The 22,788-nt window shown below is 38.5% G+C and overlaps 1 long non-coding RNA gene across 4 annotated transcripts in view; it reads right to left on the minus strand.

Annotated features, from left to right (window-relative positions):
• LOC110137481 (uncharacterized) overlaps positions 1–22,788 on the minus strand; it is a 43,755-nt gene that overhangs the window by 17,211 nt on the left and 3,756 nt on the right. The window contains exons 4-5 of one of the 4 annotated variants that reach the window (XR_011483682.1): positions 9,421–9,513; positions 752–2,205 (exon numbers count right to left, since the gene is read on the minus strand). The exons of 1 other annotated variant lie outside the window; for it this stretch is intronic. This is a non-coding gene — a long non-coding RNA (uncharacterized lncRNA). Of the gene's footprint in view, positions 1–751; positions 2,206–9,420; positions 9,514–19,598; positions 19,735–19,863; positions 19,938–22,788 lie in introns of those variants that run through there. 2 more of the 4 variants (XR_002313932.2, XR_011483680.1) reach the window with 2 other exon arrangements.

Consider the following 22,788-nt stretch of genomic DNA (forward strand, 5'->3'; position numbering starts at 1 on the left):
TGTTTGCGTCCCCATGGACTGTACAGTCCACGGAATTCTCCAGGCCAGAAAACTGGAGTGGGTAGCCTTTCCCTTCTCCAAGGGAGCTTCCCAACCCAGGGATCAAACCCAGGTCTCCCGCATTGCAGGTGGATTCTTTACCAGCTGAATCACCAGGCACAGATTCAAAAAAGTCGTGTCCTTTTTTCTAGCTACACAGTGAGTAGATATTAGAAATAGGATTGGGGGTCTAGAGTTTTTGTTAAATGTTGTAATTTCAATAGATGATACAAAGAATTTTTTAGTATAGGTACCTATATTCATACTATATGGTCAGTTTAGGTGAGGTGATGCTACAGTAACAAAGAGGCCCCAAACTTCAGTGATTTAAAACAATGTTCCATATCCTCTTCACTATGCAACACAGAATAATGGATTATGTATCGCCTATGCCAAAATTTCAGTAGTCCATGATTCTACCATTTCTCCATTTCCCTCTTGCTATCCCTTTTTTTTTTTTTTTTTTTACAAATTACTGTGTCTGTGTGAGCATGAAAGAATGTAAAATGAAAATCAGCATCTCTATTTTAGACTGACATTTTGAATAATGAAAGTTGTATGTGAGGGCATTTTAAGCTCCTTAAAAAAAAAAAAAATCATGCCAAATTCAAGATATAGCAATAACAGTGGTTCCTGTCATTTTGAATTGTTTAGTTTCAATATAAAGCACCCAAATCAAAACTAAAAACAAGTCTTGACTACTTAAAATTTTTCAGGGGAGTTTTTATTAAAGTTTTTTATTAAAGGGCAGAAGTTCAGCTTAATCTTAGGCAGAATGAAGGATTACAATCCATTAAAGTGTCTGAAAAGATATTGAATTTGGTTTTGACACATGAGCAAAGAAGATTTTAGCTTTGTGTGTGTGTATGTAAGAGGCCACTGAAAAAAGAGAATTAAAATTGTCACACTGTGTGCACAATGACCCGCCATATTCATGAAGTTATTGCAGTGATAAATTTGTAGTTTTCACTGTCTGCCAGGACTAGTAATGTGCAATGCATTTAACAAATAAATTTGCATACAGAAAATATCATTGACCTTTGAATCTCAAAAGACAAAGATTTACAAGGACCATCATCCCAAAATAAATTATTTGATTTATGTTCTTGTGTTTTCTTGTAGCAGCAACAGAAATGCAACAAGCTGCCATTCCACAGTGAGAAAGAAAGAGGAGAAATACCTTCCCAAGTGGGAGATACACCAATTTGCATTGAAAATTGATAGTTACATAATCTGATTTCTCTTGATTCTTATTTTAAAGCATTTTTTTTGGTTCTATAATTGAAACTGTTAAAATAGCATATGATCATGGTGAAATGGTTCTTTAAAATAGTAGAATTTCAGGAACATAGATTTGTTTTATTTTAATCATAAATTCAACTGGGATGTGAAGGCTGCTTCCTGTTGTGCTACTCTGCCACCTTCAATGTGAAACATCTAGAAAGAAAATCCTGTATTTGCTTTCTTTCCTAGCTGGCCACCACTCACCCCTTTGCAATCTGTCATCTTGGTTCACCTTAAAATTATATAATTGCATTTATTTATTCATTTCTTGTTTTTTGTTCTTTCATTGATTACTATTAAGCATTTGCTTGTGTGTATCAAGCAATGTCCTCTCAGTGGGAATGTAAGGCTAAACACCACCCATGTGGGCCCTGGCCCCTTAGACTTTCTATCTGCCAGAGGGTGAGAGGCAGGAATAATATCAATAAATAAATGCATGAAGAGAATAAATCCAGAGAATACAAATTCTATAAACAAAGTTAGGTAAGGTGGTATGATAGAGTAGCTGAGTAACAATGAGTGCATACAATAAATTAAGAACGTGAAGTCTCTGAAAATATGATATTATGTTCAGAGGCAAATCATAAAAAAAGTGAACTCAGAAGAGAATTACATACAAATTGCAGAGTAAAAACAAAACCCAGAGTTGGGCACAAGCTGGGCTTATTCAGGAAACTAAAAGGTTCCTTCTGCACTGGCCAACTTGGCTGTGTCTGTATCCTTCTTCTACCTCTCTCTGATGATGCAAGAAGGTGATAAGAGTGGATAAGAGCACAAGATCTGGAATCTGGTGAGTTGTAACTGAATCTGTATTCTCCTTCTTCCTCCTTTGTGAGCCTCTGATTTCTCACCTGTAACGCGTAGGACTGTCTTGTCAGAGTTCTTAAAAGAAACAAATGACATGTCCAAATAAGGTTAATTTGAGGAGGTTTGTTTGCAAAGGGGTAATTTACAAAGGCATATGTGGGGTATAAAGAAAATAGGAGATTCCATTCCAGAACTCTTGATACACCGCAGCCAGATTATTCCCACCTCTAGACCAAAAGGGACAAAAGAGAGAGAGAGATTACTAGACCTTGAAAAGAGAGAGAGCACGTAGTCCTTTGAGAGCAACCGTGACCCTAACTGAGACTGACTGGTTTATCATAAGATATTGAATGTAGTTTTCTGTGTTTTACAATAAGACCTTATTATTTGTCCATTCTATATATAGTAGCTTGTATGTGCCAACCCCAACCTCCCACTCCAACCCTCGCCCAACACCCTCCTGCCTTGGTGACCACCAGTCTGTTCTCTGTGTCCGTAATTCTATTTCTGCTTCGCAGGTAGGTTTATTTGTGTCCTATCTTAGATTCCACGTATAAGTGATATCACATGGCATTCGTCTTTCTCTGTTTGGCTTACTTCACTTAGTATGATAATCTCTGGTTGCATCCATGTTGCTGCAAATGGTATCATTTCATTCTTTTTGTGACTGAGTAATAGTCCATTGCTACATGTGTCATATCTTCTTTATCCATTCATCTGTCAATGGACATTTAGGTTGCTTCCATGTCTTGGCTGTTGTGAACACTGCTACTGTAATATGAACATTGGGGTGTGTGTATCTTTTTGAATATAGTTTTGTCTGGATATATGCCCAGGAGTAAAACTGCTGGATCATATTGTAGTTCTCTTTTTAGTTTTCTGAGGAACACCCATACTGTCTTCCACAGCGGCCACACCGACTTATATTTCCACCACCAGTGTAAGAGGGTTCCTTTTTCTTCACGCCCTCTCCAGCACTTATTATTTGTAGACTTTTTGGTGATGGCCATTCTGACTGTTTTGAGGTGATACCGTATTGTAGTTTTGATTTTCACTGTTGAGCATCTTTTCATGTCCCTATTGGCCATCTGTATTTCTTATTTGGAGAAATATTATGTAGGTCTTCTGCTCAATTTTGAATTGGGATTTTTGTTTTTGTTGTTGAGTTGTTTGTATATTTCAGAAATTAAGCCCTTGTCAATCATACTATTTGCAGGTATTTTCTTTCATTCTGCATTATTTTTTTCTCCAAAAATATACACCAATTTGTAATGAGAAAAATAAGAGATGCTATCAAGAGGGGGTTCAGCAGGAAGAGCCTCATCTTTCCCCACTGCCTTTATTGCCTTTGCTCACGCTCCCCTCCCTGAGAGATACAGGCTCAACTTTGGACCTCAGGGGCTTGCTTGGATAATGGAATATATCCAGTCTTATGTGATCCTCCAACCTTCCTGAAGCCACTGAGTCACTGTTCATGCCAGCATCCCTTGAACACATGGATATAGACAGAGCATCTCAAATTTTAAGATAGAAGAAACTATTTTTAGAAGCTTTTTGAAGACTCAGACATTCTACTCCACCCCAGCAGTATGTCTGGAAAGAAATGTTGATATCTGCATTTTTAAAAGCCCTTCCAGATGATTATTTTGCTGGTGGTTAGTTGACCACCTAGTAACAATCACTGGAGAGTTATGGTGTAAATGTACCTTTTCGGGTATCAATTTCATGCTTTTGCCTCCAATGGAAAGATAAGTGGTTACCTGCAGAGGCTCAGGGCATGCTATATGACCTAGGGGCAGAGATAGGTGGGGGCGGGCAGGTTGGATTTTGATAGGTGGACAAAGCTAGGAGTGGCCGGTAAGTGAAACGAATGATCCTGAACTTAGTCGTCAGAGCAGAGATGGACATGGTGCTCTTGGGGAACTTGAGCATTCTGTGGGTGTCATGGCTGGAAGCATAGGTGAAGGCCAGATTGTCCTTTTCCTGTAGGAAGTAGCAGATCACTGAAGACTTTAGAATAAGAAAGTAAAAAGAGATATTATGTGCATTCTAACAAGGCAGTGAGCATGCAGACCAAGGGGCCAGACTTAGAGCCCAAAAGACCTGGGTTTGGGCCCAACTCTACCTGGGCCCCCCTGGTGGCTCAGCTGGTAAAGAATCTTCTGTAATAAGGGAGACCTGGGTTTGATCCCTGAGTTGGGAAGATCCCCTGGAGAAGGGAACAGCTATCCACTCCAGTATTTTGGCCTGGAGAATTCCATGGACTGTAGAGTCCATGGGGTCACAGAGTCAGACGCGACTGAGTGACTTTCACTTCACTTCTGCCTGTCAATGGTAAGTGATTAGGCGGCAACATAAAAACCTTTCACAGTTTCAGTTTCCTTTTCTCTGAAGTGAGCTTAATACAAATTTGTAGAATCAATATGAAAGGCCTATATTTTTGTATGAATTTACACTCGGGTATCCCGTAAACGATGCTTAAAAGAACTTGTCAGAATGGTGAAACACAGGTAAGGATGAAAAGACTGGCTTCAGGGAAAGTGAGAGAACAGAGACTATAATCACACTGCAGTATTCTTCGTGGTCTTCCTTTTCTGTACTGATGGGGTCTTCTCCCAAAGTTAGCAAAGCTCTTAGATGAAAGCAGTTCTGTGGAAGCAACCAATCACTGCCCTGCTGTAGTGCTTCTCAAAGGGGGGTTTTCCAACGCTGCTGACTCTTGACCAGCGTCATTACAGTTACTACAATGACTGTCACACATGGTACATATATTTTGGGGTGATTCCAGCAAACACACTTTTCATATGAATTTCACAAATGATGAGATGTAAGGTTTACTGTGTTAGTTATAGAATTCTCATTACATTTTAGGGTTTTCTATGTTTGAAACAGACTGATGGTCAGTTCCTCTCAGCTAACATGCAATTAACTGTGAAATTTGCATTTGTATTCCTATTGAATATGTTATACTCATTCAAAAAATGTTCAAGCCACAAAAAAAGGAGTTCATTGGGGCATAAAAGTGGTGATTAAATTGGAGCATAAATACTACATCTCAGAAAGCATCACAACCATAAAGAGTAATGGGACTCTAGTATGAATCTATAATATGAATAGGTATTGTTTTAGGAAAAATGAGTCTTAAGTGACAATTTCATGAATATCTTAAAGATTGTATGTACTTAAACTAGTAAAATATAGAAAATTTCCATGTAAAACTTTATTCAGTATTGGAATAAACCCATAGTACTATTCATATTATGCTTTTTTTTTTTAAAGTGACCTCTCTGTTTTTCCTAAACAAGCTCAAAATAATTCTTTCTGAAGCAAAGTTGATGACTTCTGCTGTCAGTGGTGGAAAAAAGACCAGAACTACAGAGGCGTCTTTCAAGGTTGCATTCATCTTGCCAAAACACAGGTACAAGTCACACCAGTGCCAAGAAGCTAATAACAACAGCTGCCACGTTAATGACAAATAGTGTGATCACAGGCAAAGCAGAATGAGCTATTGGCAAAATTCCTTATCAAATAACACTGATGGATGTTGCAAACTATCAATGGAATACATTGTGGAAGAGCAATTACACTCTTGTGCGTCTGCTGGTAGATATTTCACTGTAGACGTGGGTGATGCCACTGATGGAGAGAGTATGAATTAGCTGCTCTTGGCATAAATGCAGTACATAAAGGAAGGAGAAGTGCTTGACATGTTTTATTCTGTTTATCCAGGATATAGGAAAAGGGAGGTGTCTGTTGTTTTACAATTCTTTTTCATGATCTGTGAGCGACTAGAAAACGTGCAATGAAATCAGCCCCACTGGACTCCAGCAACCCATACATAGCATGGATGGGGTTTGCTTTGCAAAGAAAAGGATTCACACCTTAGTGCCAACCAGAAGATATTTTATTTGCAAAGAAAATTTGGTGGTCAACAATTCTACTTTGATTCAAATTAAGCAAACAAACAAAAAAAGTGCAAGTGGTGACATAGATTGAGAAAATGAATGTAAGAGTCTGCTTCTATCCTGAAGTATGTTGGCTTTCAAGATAAAGTTGTTCAGAAAGCAAGTTTGAAATGAGAGAATAAAAAAAAAAAAAACCCTTCAAAATTGGGAATGGAATATGCCAAGGCTATACATTGTCACCTTGCTTATTTAATTATATGCAGAGTACATCATATGAAATGCTAGGTTGTATGAATCACAAACCAGAATCAAGATTGCTGGGAGAAATATCAACAACCTCAGATATGCAGATGATACCACTCTAATGCCTGAAAGTGAAGAGGAACTAAGGAACCTCTTGATGAGAGTGAAATAGGAGGGTGAAAAAGCTGGCTTAAATCTCAGCATTCAGAAAACAAAGACCATGGCCTCAGGTCCCATCACTTCATGGCAAATAGATGAGGGAAAAGTGAAAGCAGTTAGATTTTCCTTTCTTGGGCTCCTAAATCACTGCAGGTGGTGAGTGCAGCCATGAAATTAAAAGACGCTCCTTGGAAGAAAATTCTGACAAACTTAGACAACATATTAAAAAGCAGAGACATCACTTTGCCAGTAAAGGTCCATATAGTCAAAGCTGTGGTTTTTCCAGTGGTCATGTACAGATGTGAGAGTCAGACCATAAAGAAGCCTGAGTCCTGAAGAATTGATGCTTTTGAACTGTGGTGCTCGAGAAGACTGTTGTGAGTCCCATGGACATCAAAGAGGTCAAACCAGTCAACCCTAAAGGAAATCAATCCTGAATATTCATTGGAAGGACTGATGCCAAAGCTGATGCTCCAGTACTTTGGCCAAGTGATACAAAGGGCCATCTCATTGGAAATGATCCTGTTGCTGAGAAAGATTAAAGGCAGGAGGAGATGGAGGCGATAGAGGAAGAGATAATTAGATAGCATCACCAACTCAATGGACATGAATTTGAGCAAAGTCTGGGAGATAGTGGAGTACACAGAAGCCTGACATGCTGCAGTCCATGCAGTTTTAAAAGAGTCAGACACAATTTAGTAACTGAATGACGACAACAACAAAGACCACTCTTTGGGGAAACTACTAATAATAGTTTAGTTCTTTGATCTTATATTATTTGCTCAAATGGCATGTCTCAGCAATATATGCACTATCAGGAGTAGAATGGCTCAATCATTTCAGAGCTAGAATGTCTGTATTTATATATTTTATGTTGAAACTAAGATATTAAAGAAATTATGGAACTGACTTTCTTTATTAAAAATTTTTATTGACGTATACTTGATTTACAATGTTGTATTAGTTTCAGGAGAACAGCAAAGTGATTTAGTTATACATATGTGTATATACACACATATATATATATATTCCTCTTCAGATTCCTTTATCTTATAAGTTATTACAAACTATTGAGTATAATTCCCTGTGCCATACAGTATGTCCTTGCTGGTTTTCTGTTTTATATAGAGTAGTATGTATATGTTAATCCCCAACTCCTAAATTATCCCTCTCCCACCTTTGCACTTCAGTAAGTTTCATAAGTTTTGTTTTGTTTTATTTTATCTGTGACTCTCTCTATTTTGTAAATAGCATTTTTATCATATTTTGGATTCCGTATGTAAGTGACACCATATGGTATTTATCGTCTTTTTTCTATATTCCCTTCACTTAGCAGGATTATCTCCAAGGCCACCCATGTTGCTGCAAATGTCATGATTTTATCCTTTTTCATGGCTGAGTAATATTCCATTGTGTGTATATGTACCACGGCTTCTATATCCATTCCTCTGTTGATGGACTTTTAGGTTGCCTCCATGTCCTGACTTTTGTAAATAGTGCTGCAATGAACTTTAGGGTGCACGCATCTTTTCGGATTATGGTTTTCTCTGGATATATGCCCAGGAGTGTGATTGCTGGATCATATGATAGCTCTGTTTTTAGTTTTTCAAGGAACTTGCATACTGTTCTCCATCATGGCTGTACCAGTTTACATTCCTATCAGCATTGTAGTAGGGTTCCCTTTTCTCCACATCCTCTCCAGCATTTTTTGTTTGTAGAATTTTTGATGATGGCCATTCTGACCAATGTGCAGTGATGCCTCTTTGATTTGCATTTTTCTAACAATCAGTAATGCTGAAAATCTTTTCATGTGCCTCTTGGCCATTTGTATGTCTTCTTTGAAAAAAGAATGTCTATTTAGATAGATATTCTTGACTTTTGCTAATCCCGCAACCAAATAGTTAACACTGGGTATTTTAAAGGGTTGTTTGTAATTGGAAGGTGGAGCAAAGGAGGCCCTCAGTATATCTCTATATGATTTTTGTTAAAATGAAGATGCATTAATTTTTAACTTCAGATTTTAAGAACATAAATTTAGTATAATTTAAATTATAAATTGATATTGCTTTACATCAGGATACTTGGCAAACTATTAAAATTCAAAGTAAGAATACCTTTTACTGCTATAATTTTACTCGTAAGACTTTATCTCATTAAAAAAAGTTTGTCTCTATGTTTATATAAGTGTGTGTGTGTCTAAACATGAATGGATATTCACTGCAGTTTGAGTTAAACTGTTGAAAAGCAGAAAAAAATTAAATGTTCATAAGTATTATAGAGATTTTTATTTTCAGTAAGATGTATTTATATAACACAGTACCAGAAAGTTAGTAAAAAGAATGAGAATGAGATGACTACTCATGACCTAGAAAGAGATCCAACACAGTGTCTAAGGGAAAAAAGAAAGTTATAAAAGAGTATGTGTAACATGAGCCAACTTTAGTGACTATATAAAGAAGTACAAATATGTGTGTGTATGTATAAAATAACTGAAGGATGTATGAAATACATTAAGATTTCTACTCCTCTGAGGAATAGAATTGAGATAAACTAGAACAAAGTGGAGAGTGGGCTAAGAAGGAAAATATTTCTTATATTTTATGTTTCTGTACATTTTTATATTAAGTTTAGATAAATCTTCATGCCATACATCATTGTATAAATTATGGAAAAATCCAGTTATCAACACTCCATCACATAATGCAGTAAAGAGAAAACTTGAACCATTAAGATGGAAAATCAACTGATAAGATGGAAAAACAGTTAAGCAAACACTTTGATAAACAAAAGCTAATGTGATAGAAAAAGGGAACCATGAAAATAAATGTGGAAGGAGAAGATGGAGAAGAAATCAGAAAATCATTATCATAGTAATGATGGTTATGCTGATCATTATAGTACTACTAGTAGTAACAAAACAATAATTATAGCAACTGGAATGCTAATAGAATATAGATATGTAACAAGAAAGTTGCATATCTACCTCTTTACTCTGTTTTGCCACAGTGAACAGTGCCTCTCAATCTTTAGGGCCATTCCAGTTAATTCACTGAATTATCTCAATTATCTTGAGTGACTGTATGGAGTGATGCATATTAAAACAAAATTTTAAAAAAAATTAAAAACAAGCCAAACATGTATTGGGTTGGCCAGAAAGGCCATTTGGGTATTTTCCTAAGATGTTATGGATAAACCTGAATGAACTTTTTGGCCAACCCAATATGTATGTCTTGTATACAACTTTCTCTCTCTCTTTTTTGTGGGCCAAGAGATGGGGCTGGAGCAGTATGAGAATAGTAGCTGGTGCTCTGGACCTGGAGGCTTGTGAATCATGGTACTCTGATGGTTACAGGGAGGTGACCCAACTACCTGGCTGAAATTACTCAAGTGAGGAGTGCAGGCATTAGTGATTAGTGGGTTCTAGGAAGGAGGATTCTGAGGTCACTTATTGCCAGCCAGAGGTAACAAGCCCTATCTTCTCCGTCTTCTCTCTCCTTCCTTCCTCTTTCCCTGCCCTCTCTTCCCACTAGCCCCCTCCCTTGCTGGTCCTTTCCCCTCCACTTCCCTCTGCTTCTCATTTCACCTTTCTTTTAAAATCAGATTCAAAGATGACAGATATTTATTAATCATGCTGTCACTCCTGTAATAAATCTCCCATTTGTATTTAGACTGAGAAATAAAACTGTCTTTATGGCCAAGGTCTTATGGTCGAATGTGTGTGGGAACCCCAGTAATCTGTGCTGACTGATGATCAGGTGTTTGATTTTATTTTTACTTAAAAGTCAGCGGTTAGCATAGTGATATCCTAAGCCCAGCTCTAAGTATCTTGTGGCCTGAGAAAGCCAGGGGCACGCACTGCAGATCATCATCTATCAAGTGCTCAAATCTTTTCAGCTCTCAAGTTTCCAAAGCCCTGGCAGTCTCCAAAAGCAGTGTGCTGTTTCTACAGCTAGAAGGATGCTGGTTTGAACCCCTTCAAGTCTGTGACACTGATACACTGTCCCTCTCACCCTGTTGCCCTGCCGCCAATTCCCAGCAGTCTTGGGAAAGTTCCTTCTGTTGAGAAAGAGGCTGTGTATTTGTGAGTGCTTTCACATGAACGTTTTCATGTGATACACTTTTGGATAATATTTGAATTGTAAATTTTGCCCTGTTTTCTTTACATCTGAATGAAGAAGAGATTTCTCTTTTCAATCTGGTGTCCTGAGTTGATGATATTCATTCATTCACTTGTTTACCCTGCCACCGTTACACAATCATTTATTCATTCATACACCTACTCACCTACCCAGTGTTTCATCATGAAGAAGAATACATTTTCTTGAGCCTATTCCTGGCTGAGTGTTAATCAAATTGCTTAGCTTTTCTGTGTCATCTGCCAAAGTAGAGGTTTTCATTGCACCTGTTTTAAAGGATAAAGGGGGTCTTGTCTGCAAAGTATATCTAGAAGGGCTCCTGTAATATTTGTGGTGGTGGTGGTGGTTGGCACTTTTCTGTTATGTCTTATTTATGCATGTTTGTAAGGTATTGTGTTTTACTCATTCATCCAACAGATTTTTTTTCCTTTTATTATGGAGATTTTATTTCTTTATTTACTTATTTATCATTTTTGGCTGTGCTTGGTCTTCACTGCTGTGCAGGCAACCCTCTAGGGGCCGTGTCCAGGCTCCTCATTGCAGTGGCTTCTCTTATTGCAGAGCACAGGCTCTGGGGCACTGACCTCAGTAGCTGTGACGCATGGGCTCGGAAGTTGCATTTCCCGAGTTGTGGAGCACAGGCTGAGTGGTAAGAAGGAATCGGCTTTGCAAAGCCATCACAACCGTACGCATACAGGGCCTAGAATCAGACCTCGTCGGGCCTTTTTGAGCCACGGAAGAAGCCGAAGGTGCTGGAGCAGAGTGAGTTTGGGAAGAATGACAAGAGATGGACTCAGGAGCAGAGGGAGGCCACAGCCCTGGGGGCCAAACTCATGAGGCTGAACGTGCTCTAAACGCATCAGAAGCCAAAGGAGGCCACCCCCCAGGGTCATTCTGGATGCTGTGTGGAAGGTGCAGGCGCAGGAGAAAGCAAAGAGCTCTCAGTGAGGCGTAAGGAGTTTAGGTCTGAGGATTATCTGCTCCAGAATCTTGCTGGAGGATAGTTAAGAACGTAGTTGCCCATGTGCAAAGAATATAGGACCCTAAGTTAAGCAGCATCAACATCTTTGAAAAAGAACCTGGGAATCGCAAGCAGAACCCTTATGCACATTGAAATCTGAGCATTACTGTGCACATTTTTAAAACTGATGGACAGAGTATGTGAATAGCAACATTTAAAAAAAAAAAAGCATCAACACCTTAAAAACTTTTCACTGAAGTATAACAGTGTTTTTTGTTCATTTCAATTAGTAAAGTTCTTCCCGTCTACCTTAAATAATCTGTTCTCTAACTGAAGCGCTTATAACTTTAAGAATATAGAAAGGCAACAGTGGAGGAGGAGATGAGAATAAATATTTCTCACTTATTTTCAATATTTCAAAACATATCCAACTAAAAGGTTATATTAGAAAATAAAAACTCTTTGTATATTTATGAAAACTTGAAATATTTTGCTTTTACCTAAAATTCTACCAACTCTGTATGCTAAACGTGGTTATATAATGTGGTCCAAAATGTCATGTTTACAATTACATTACTTTTTGTTCTAAAACATTAAAAATTATGAGATACCAAAGGACAATTCATAGAGTGCTTAAGAGGACTGTCTTTAATGTTAGGAACACGGGTTTAAATTAAAACTGTTCCTCTTTCTATAGGCAACACACTCCAGTATTCTTGCCTGGAAAACCCCAAGGACAGAGGAGCCTGGTAGGCCAAAGTTTATAGGGTCACAAAGAGTTAGACACAACTTAGCAACTAAACAACAACTCTTTCTATACACTATGTCTTGAGGCCTCAGTTTCTTCATCTGTAAAACAGGAATGTAAAAATCCTATTTATAGAATTTTTTGAGGATTAAATCAGCTAACCATATAGAAGTCATACAAGATACCTAGTATGTAATAATGTGAATATTAATGCAAAAAACCATTAATATTATTGCTATTTAGTAATGGCATTTTCAAGGTTTCCCAGGTGGCACAGTGGTAAAAGAACCCACCTGCCAATGCAAGAAATGCAGAAGGCATGGGTTTGATCCCTGAGACAGGAAGGTCCCTTAAAGGAGGAAATGGCCACTCACTCCAATATTCCTGCCAGGATAATCTCATGGACAGAGGCTACAGTCCATAGGGTCACTGAGAGTCGGACAACTAAATAACAGTGACATTTTGCTTAATAGGAAAACTTATTTCAAACTGTGGAACACAACTGGAAAAAAGATAAAATCCTGTATTCTTCATTGTCTGGGAACATGGCAGTGTGGTGAGGTTGCTGGTCATACTAGCATGACATCTTGATTTAAGAGCTGAGATGGATTTCAGATTCCATGGCTCTTTGCCAACAAGATGTTAATACCATAGAGTCAAGATTTGTTATTGATGCTTCTTGGGGAAAACGCCACATGCAGCAAGAATGTTCATGTCTTTGTTCAGATCAGTTCCTCAACTTTGTGTAAGTAAAGACACACTAGGAATTTAACTTTCTTGCTAAGTGTGATAGATGTTCCAGAACCAAGGAGTCAGCTGGGAGCTACATTTGTAGTCACGTAATGACAGGCAGGTCCATTAACTTCCTCTTTGGTTACCTCTCCTTTTCATCTATGTTTGATTTGGCTCAGCTGAAGAGTTGAGATGTTACTGAGACATAAGCCCTTGGAAGAATGGCATGGCATTTCAGCTGAGCTCTTGTGATTGCCTGCAGAAGTATTTTTCTTGGATATATATTCTGAGCCTGTTGAGAGATTGACTGTATTCAAAGTGGTTACAGTGATACACAGGTGGACTTTAGAAAGGGTTTCTCAGGACTTTGGAGAAGTCTATGTAGTTATTAAAGAGGTAGTAAAGAGTTTTCCAAAGTCTGTCTCAGTATAAGACAGAGTTATAGAACATAGTTCTCTCACTCATCTTCAGTGTTTCAGCAGCTCAAAATACGTCACGTAATTTTGAGTCATTGAAGGCCATAAAGCATTGAAGTGTGTTTGAGTAGGGCTTGTATCTTTAAAGCTACACTTCTAAGAATGTTTTGAGCTAATGCTTTCATTTTTTTATGAATCACCATGACATATATGAATAATTCATTCATAATACTGAAAGTGTAACCACAGAGGCTTCTTCCCCAGTGTGTCTTGGAAAAGCTACTGAAGATACTAAAATGAGTGTTAACAGAAGAACATCACCAGGGATGGGTTGGAGGGAATGATCATCAGACCATCTCTTGAGGTAGTCTGTCAGCTTTTACCAAGTGTGGTGCTAGAAAGCTCACAAATCCGACACCAGTTAAAATGCTTCCAAGGTATGTTTGCAGGGAACTATGTATATGGCTGGAGAGTATCTCGTCATTTTTCTTTAGGTTATGAGTAAGAAATAAGAAGTCAAAAATCCCTTGCCTTGGCAGTCTTTCCTGCGAATATAGCATTCCTTAATAGAATTCACAAAAAATGCCTTGAAATGAGACACAGACAGCTACCAATATAGGAATTTTCCATCCCAGTGGTACAGGGGGTTATGAACTTCAGGTATCACTTTGAGCTGACTGAAGGCTACTAAATAGTTCACGTAATAGCTAATGGTATGCCTCTGTTTCCAATTATGATGATAGCTAATAGGAATGGAGCTCTTCATGTGCCCCATCTCATTTAATCCACTCTACAGTTCTGTGAGATAGATTTTTTTTATAATTAACATCCCATTTTACTGATGACAAAGCTGAGGCTTGAGAAAGCAGGATACTTTACTCAAATCCCCCAGTAAGTAAAGGTGAGTATCTGGATTTGAACACGTGTCTGCCTGACCAGTGTGCTTTTTCACTGCCAGAGAGCAGAAAAATGAAGGTGCGAAGAAGACAGTCAGGACAGACAGTCTTTGTTTTGCTCCTACCCTGGGGAAGAGGAGGGATTACATGGGAATCATGAACCCCAGACTTAGCTCCATCACGGCGACTCACATAAGCTTCTGAACCTCTGTTTTATCATTGATGAACTGAACTTGCTGGGTTTTCCATGACGATGAAATTAGTTATCATGTGTGGAAATGATCTGAGATCATGAGAAGGCAGTACAAAAAGTGAGGGCCTCTGGCTAGAGAAAACAGTAGAGGTGGGAACCTTGTCTTCAGGGTGCCAGCTGCATTTAACGCAAGGAAAAGGAGTGATGGGTTTAAGGCGTGCGCAATAGAGCATTGAGAGGTTTCCTATGCTACCCATTAGGTCCGTGTTAATAATCTATTTCATATATATTACTCTGTATATGTTAACCCTCTTAATTTCTCTGCCCCACCTATCACCTTTGGTAACCATAAGGTTGTTGTCTAAGTCTTTGGGTTTGTTTCTGTTTTGTTAATGAGTTCATTTATATCAATTTAATTTTAAAACTCTACCCGTTAAGTGATATCATAGGCAATTTGTCCTTCTCTGTCTGACTTCCTCACTTAGTATGATCATCTCCACATCCCTCCATGTTGCTGGAAAAGGCATTATTTCACTGAGACATACTTCAATAAGGGATGTATATGATATTTTTCCTGCTGTCTGACCTACTTAACTCAGCACGACACTCTCTAGCTCCATCCGAGTTGCTCCAAATGGCATCGTTTCACTCCTTTTAATGGCTGAGTAATACTCCATTGTGCATATATACGTACCATATCTTCTTTACCCGTTACTCTGATGATGGACTTTATCGTTGCTTCTATTAATATAGCTTGGCTAAGGAAAACAGTGCTGCAGTGAAGGTTGGGTGCATGTATCATTTTGAACTAGGGTTTTTTTTCCCCATGAAGAGGCCCAGGAGTGAGACAGCTGGATCATGTGGTAGCTCTATTTTAAGTTTTTTTTAGGAACCTCCATACTGTTCTCCACTGAAGCTGTAATCAATTTACATTCTCTAAAACAGCATAGGAGGGTTCACTTTTCCCCATGCCTTCTTCCGTTTACTGTCTGTAGTCTTTCTGATGATGGTTTTTGTGTCTGGTTTGAGGTAGTTTTGATTTGTAGGTAGTTTTGAATTGCAGTTTTGATTTCAGGTCTCTAATAATTAACCATGTGGAGCATCTTTTCATATACTTTACCAAAAAAAAGTGCATTAAATTGACCTCTAGAGACTGACTTCTTGAAGGTCTGCCCTATATTGAATTGTTTTTCAACTACCTGCTGCTGCTGCTAAGTCACTTCAGTCGTGTCCGACTCTGTGCGGCCCCATAGATGGCAGCCCACCAGGCTCCCCCGTCCCTGGGATTCTCCAGGGAAGATCACTGGACTACCTCCCCCAGAACATTTCTTGAGGGCAAGTGTTCTTTACAGGCCCGCAGGAATAGGAAGTACCCAGAAGCATCCTTTTTCCAGTTGTTGTTCTGGGAAATATCCACAAGGCGGCAGCACTTCTCCATGCTCCTTTTGGATTCCAAGAGCCCTAGAGAAAGCCATGTTACTGGCTTGTAGATTAGAGTGGAATGTGCCAGGGTTTGTGTCTCGTTATTTTTCCCCCTTCACCTTGCACCTCCCAGACAAACCTTAAACCCTGGCAAAACTGCAGTGCTGAGGATGCTGTCCTGCTTAGGACCAGCGACTTCAAAGAAGGAGGGTGCTGGTGGGAGCTCCACCACTGGGAGACTTGGAGGCCAAGTGATTTTTCCAGACCAGAGGGTCCACCATCCTTTAAGTATGCTAGACTTGCCTGAACTTTAGGAGGGCCCAGCTGGATCTGGAGATTGGAGTCTCATCCACAGGGGTCCAGGCACTGCATATCCATGGGGGCTCCTTTGCCGATACATCCTCCCCAGCTCCCTCGGCTCTGCCTCGTCCAGCCTTGGGACCCCAGAGCAGCTCAGCTCCAGGGATGTGACTCCAGCCCAGATGACCAAGGCCTGAGGGGAGTATAGTAGGTACTTCTTTGTTTATCCCTCTTCTTTCTTTCTCTCGCTTTCTTTCTTTGTTTTGTTTAACTTTTATTTTAGACTGGACTATAGTTGATTTACTATGTTGTGTTTAGGTAAATAGCAGCCTGATTCAATCATGCATATATTTATTTTTTCTTGGATTCTTTTCCCATGCAGGATATTACAGAGTGTTGTGTAATATGTAATATGTATCCCATGGGCTACAGTGGGTCTTTTTTGATGATCTATTTTATGTGTGTGTATATATATATGTTAGTGTTTATGTGTCAGTCCCCACCTCCTTATTTATCCTTCCCACCACCTTTTTCCTTTGGTTGCCCTAATTTTGTGTTTTACGTCTGTGTATCTTTTTCTGTGTTGTAGATTAGTTCATTGGTATCAGTTTTTCAGACTCCACATTTAAGTGATATCATATACTATTTATTTTTCTCTTTCTGTCCTTACTTCATTTAGTGTGATCATCTCTGTATCCATCCATGTTGCTGAAAATGCTATTATTTCACTTTTTTATGAGCTTCCCTGGCGACTCAGACAGGAAAGAATCTGCCTGCAGGACAAGAGACCTGGGTTCTGTCCCCGGGTCGGGAAGATCCCCTGGAGAAGGGAATGGCTCTCACTCCAGTATTCTCCTGGAAAATTCCATGGATGGGGAGCCTGGTGGGCTACAGTCCATGGGGTTGCAAAAAGTTGGACATGACTGAGTGACTAACACTTCACTTTTCAAGTATGTGTTCAAGAGTGGGATTTCTGGATCATGTGGCAACTCTATTTTTAGTTTTTTAAGGAAATGTCATGTATTTTCCATAGTGGCTGCTCCCACTAATTATATATTCCCACCAACAGTATAGGAGTATTCCCTTTTCTCCACATCCTCTCCAGCTTTTCTTGTTTGCAGACTTTTTAATGATAGTCATTTTGACTGTTGTGGGCTAATAACTGCATTTTAGTTTTGGTTTGCATTTCTCTAATATTGAGATGAATTTTACGCTTAATGAGTTGATTGAATGAGACATGAATAAAATCTTCACAAAGCTTGTATTAAAAATAGGCACAACCTAAGATTTAATGTCATGCTCTTGGGTAGTCAGTGAAAGTGAAATTGAAGAAATGAAAACAAAGCTGCCCTTTAGTGCTATGGAGAATTGTTATTAATAGTAGTGGGTCTATAGTAGTCAGTGTTCACACTGATCTCAGTGACCTAGACACATCGGTACTTTTTATTTTTTAAACCAAACTTACGCGTGCTTTTCTCTTAGTTCTCTAATTCAAAGACTGCCAGACATGAAAGCATTCTTTCAGACCTTTCCTATTACTTTCCTTTTTATAATTGAGTTCATGAACAGACCCAAGGGATAGTATTTAATGACACCCTCTGCCTGTTGCTAAGTGTTTCGTTCTCTTATATAACTCTCGATTATACTGAACTCTGGCTGTGGTAGAGAGTCTTCCCCAATGAATGATACTGTTTAAATAGTGAAAAATACATTTCAAAAATATCTTAGGGTAACAGTAAAGGAAATCATCAGCAAGTATCTTTCTAAGTCTGAATATTATGTTTTGAGTGAGTAGTATGTGGTATTTATCTACTGAATACCTTTTATAAAGATTCTTTGTAGTGCACGTATCTTCATAGTTCTTCAGGTTGATAAAATATGTCATCCCTGGAATTCTATATTATTATCACAGTTAGAAGTGGATTTCTACAAATAGTAAAATTATGTACGTAGGCTTTGAGGTAAAAAAGGAAAAAGACAAAACCCTTAGAGTATTTATTGTCTCACAAGAGGAGAATAAACTATGCCATAAATGAAAATAAAATAAAATAAATAAATAAAATAAAAAATAATAATAAATAAAAATACAAATGCCGTAAAGCTGTCAGTGTCATAGCTACCTGAATTTACTAAGAGACAATTATTGATGGGCCTCCTGGGAGGGCTGGTCACTTTAGAGTAACTCAACTGTGTAACTCATTTTATATGCATGAATATATCAACATAAGATAAAGGTTTTAGAGAACAGAAATTTCTTAAGAAAAAATTAAATGTCAAAAGAAGAATAGCAAACTCATAAAACTGTTAGATCCAAAACATGATGTGTGCATTTACTCCCCTAGAGTGTGGCGACCAGTGTTAGTTTATTTTAGTCTTGCATCTAAATGGCTAGAAATGAGCATTAAGTAATATTTGAGCTACAAATGGATTTATTTATATAATTTTAATAAATGTGTGCACATTTGCCTTAGAGCTTAGCATTCAAAGCAACTCCTTGATAGGCTAAGAAGTCTACATTTGAAAAACCTTGGAAAAAGAATGAATACATGGACATGTATAACTGAATCACTTCGCTGTACATCTGAAACTAATGCAACATTGTTAATCAACTGTGTGCCAATATAAAGTAAATATTTTTAGAAATGAAGTCTATAGTGTATATCATGTATATATATAGTGTATATCATGATTAGCAGATGAAACTGGGTATCAGAAACGGGTCTCTTTTGGTTTTCTTGGTAGTTAAAAAATGAAGTATTTTCCAACAGGTAAGAATCAAAATGTTTAATAGAAAATCTAGATTTCTAATTGATCTTGGGAAATGAAAAGCTACAGAAACACTGAATTCAGATTGTAATGTGACCACAGCTGGCAGAGTGATCAATGGCTCTCTCCTTTTGTCAAAATGACTCCATCTCTGTGTTGATCAAATCTCTGCCATTCATCACTATATTCTGCTTGATTGGTTTTACTATTTTATCTACTTGGCCTCAGGTATGTTTTTAAATCCATGATAACAGTTGGCTGAGTGATCAATAGTTCCCTCCTTTAGTCAAAATGACTAAATTGCTGTATTGACCAAATCTTTGCCATTCTTTACTGTATTCTGCCTGGATGGTTTCACTACTCTATGTTATCTGCCTGACTGTGGTACCTATTTAAATTTGTAGCATAAAGCATTTCAGACTGAACTTATAAACCAAAAACCACAGCCCTTATAATGTGAGGTAGAGACCAGACAGCTGTTCACCAAACCGTTTTACTCATTCTTAGCACACAGCTTGACTCCCCTCCCAGATTCTTTTGCAGTTGGCTTTGCTACTCGGGGATCCTGGTGGGCTATAGTCCATGGGGTCGTCGCAAAGAGTCGGACACAACTGAACGACTAACACTTGCTACGTCATTAAGTTTTATTTAATGGAAGAGGGATTGTAACTCTCTTTTCTTCTTGTGTCCACTGGCTAGATATCAGCCATCTGGGTCATCTCAAAAGCTATACATGGAGAAGTGCAAAGACTCCATCAACCATGGGTCAGGAACCAACTTACCTATTCTCCCCTCCACACAAAAAATTGGATTCTAAATGAATGTTCTCTTAAGTCACTGATAGTTGAAGCATTACCTTAATTAATTCAAGATGTAATCATCTTTCCCTCCATCTCTATATGCTTCCTCTCAGGAAACACAACCAGTAATCTGGAGGAAAGAAAAAGGAGGAAGAAGATGAAGGAATATTCATCCCTCCTTCTCTAACACTGTTTTTTTTCTTTCACTTATTTGGCATTCCCTTTGATGAGTTCTTAATCCTCACTCCATGTCTTTCGCCATGTTATGTCCTTGAGGCAATATGTAAACCAAGATGCTTTTAGCTGAAATATCAAAAAAGCCCAGTTTAAACTGGCTTGAACAATAAAAAAACATGTTTTGGCTCCCATGATGGAAACAGTACAGAGGGAGGGCAGGCTTTCTGTACAGTTGGATTTAGTCCCCTGGAGTTCTTTAACTTCTGCATTTCTCAGATGAGTATCCCTTATGGGAGCAAAATGACTGCGGGAGTTCACACCTCTGTCTGTACAGCACACCCTCTGGGGCAGGGATGTAAGTCATTATCCTAGCAGCCCTGAGCTTCTCTCTCTCTGGATCATTGAAGTCATGTGCCTACCCTGAACCAGTGTCTGTGGCTAAGAATTGCTTTGTGCTTGGCTGTTCATCCCTGAACTAACACTTTGGCAAGAGAGATGGCCTTGTGCCTGCCTATTGTTTATGCCAACTTGGGAGCTGATCAGACCCACTCAACTGGCAGGGTGGAAGAAGAATACAGAATCCATGTCAGAATTCAGTGATACATAAAACTAATTCCTGGTGCCATGGCAACCTGGCTCTTAAGAAGAATGATTTCCAGTTACCCAGTGCCTTAGACTTTCTAAGACTGTATAGTTTTATATATTATTAATGGGCTTCCCTGATGACTCAGAGAGTAAAGAATCTTCCTGGAATACAGGTGACCCAGGCTTGATCCCTTGGTCAGGAAGATCCCCTGGAGAAGGGAATGGCTATCCACTCCAGTATTCTTGCCTGGAAAATCCCATGGACAGAGAGGCCTGTCCAAGGGGGTTGCAAAGAGTCGGACACGACTGAGTAGTAAGCACACATATATTTATGTATTAATCCACTAATGATTCTTTGGGATATACAATGTGTATTTTATTGTATATGTTTTACAGATAAATTTTAGACTGAGAGTTGTTAGGGAGTGTGCCCTAGGTTGCAGACTAGTTAGTGGCAGAACTAGAAAATTGTTTATTTCACCATGACTCTTCTCTTCCTCACTTTCTTTGAAAATGTATTAGATAAAGATTGTGTTGTAATTGCATTTCTGGTTCAGAAAATCAAACTACTACTGCCATAATAGCCCCTATAAAGCACCACTGTGGCTGCTTTTAGTTCTAAATTGCTTAATCTTTGTGAATTCAGGCGGCCAGATACAACTGCAATTAGGCATCTTACCCATGAACACAGAGCCCGGTTGAAGGCTAAGGAGCGACTCAGCCTTCGTTATGATTGAATCCTAGGGTTGAGAGTAAATACACAATTATAGTTAAGAAGGAAAACGGGCTCTCTGTCTTTTGTGCTTGTCCGAGAAGTCAGTATACTGCAGATTAAAGGGGGTGATAGTCTGGCTGCATACAAGCATAAGCCATTGATTAGAGTATTAATGCATTACAAGTTCATTGCTGTTAAACAGAAAAACCATATAATTACTCTTCATAGAAGGCGGTTCACAACAAGCAAAGAAGTACATTTCCAGGCTCACATATTTAAGTTACAAACATAAAGCTCATTTTCACCTAAAGAGAGGGCATCATGATTCCATTATTTAATCATTTTTCAGTAGAGATAAGGATTCACCAGAATGAGAGAGAGAAGTGCTTTCATTAAGACTCACATTACCATATTCCATGTAGAAACTATTGAGCCAGAGAGATATTTTTGGAAAATTGAATCCATATCAAATCATACTGAACCAAAAAAAAAAAAAGTTAAAGAAGAGGTACATGCTCCAGGTAGTTGAAATAATAGTTCAAAAGAAAGTAGAAATGACAGGAACTTGAAGGTAAAGGTTACAGTTAAAGCAATAGGAAACAAAATCGGTAATAAATCACTCACAACTGACTTGATCTCAGTAGTGAGAGTGTTTTAAAGACAAATGCCTGAACAGGGGTTATGAAATCAGATTTCTTTTCCTAAATCCACTGAAGGTTGTTTATGAGAATAAGTCACTCAACTTCCTATCTAATTTTCCTATAAAATTAAGCCATAGAAAATATTGATACCAATCTTTGTGGTTTTCACAACAATTACACTCTATTTTGAAGCAATGTTTCACCATATTCACCAATCACAGCAGCCTATGCTGCTGACCATAGGCAGCATTTGGTATGAGTATTGTTCAGTCGCTAAGTCGTGTCCTACTCCTTGTGACCCCATGAACTGCAGCACGCCAGGCTTCCCTGTCCCTCACTATGTCTTGGAGTTTGCTCAGACTCATATCCATTGAGTCAGTGATGCCATCCAACCATCTCATCCTCTGATGCCCCCTTCTCCTTTTGTCCTCAATCTTTCCCAGCATCAGGGTCTTTTCCAATGAGTCAGCTGTTTACATCAGGTGGCCAAAATATTGGAGCTTCAGCATCAGTCCTTCCAATAAATATCCAGGGTTGATTTCCTTTAGGATTGACTGGTTTGGTCTCTTTGATGTCCAAAGGACTCTCAAAAGTCTTCTCCAGCACCACAGTTCAAAAGCATCAGTTATTTGACATACAGTCTTCTTTATGGTCCAAATCTCACATCCGCACATGACTACTGGAAAAACCATAGCTTTTAGTATAGGGACTTTGTTGGCAAAATTATTATTATTTTAAAAGATTGTTGACTTTTAAAACCTACTAGTTCCTAAACATTTTTAGTAGCCTATGACATGTTCATTATCTTTTCACACTTGGAAAGGTCGCTGCCACGTTGTATTTATAGATCTCTCTGGCAGGAA

Source organism: Odocoileus virginianus, chromosome 26 (genome assembly GCF_023699985.2).
Source record: "Odocoileus virginianus isolate 20LAN1187 ecotype Illinois chromosome 26, Ovbor_1.2, whole genome shotgun sequence".
NCBI classification, from domain to species: Eukaryota; Metazoa; Chordata; class Mammalia; order Artiodactyla; family Cervidae; genus Odocoileus; species Odocoileus virginianus.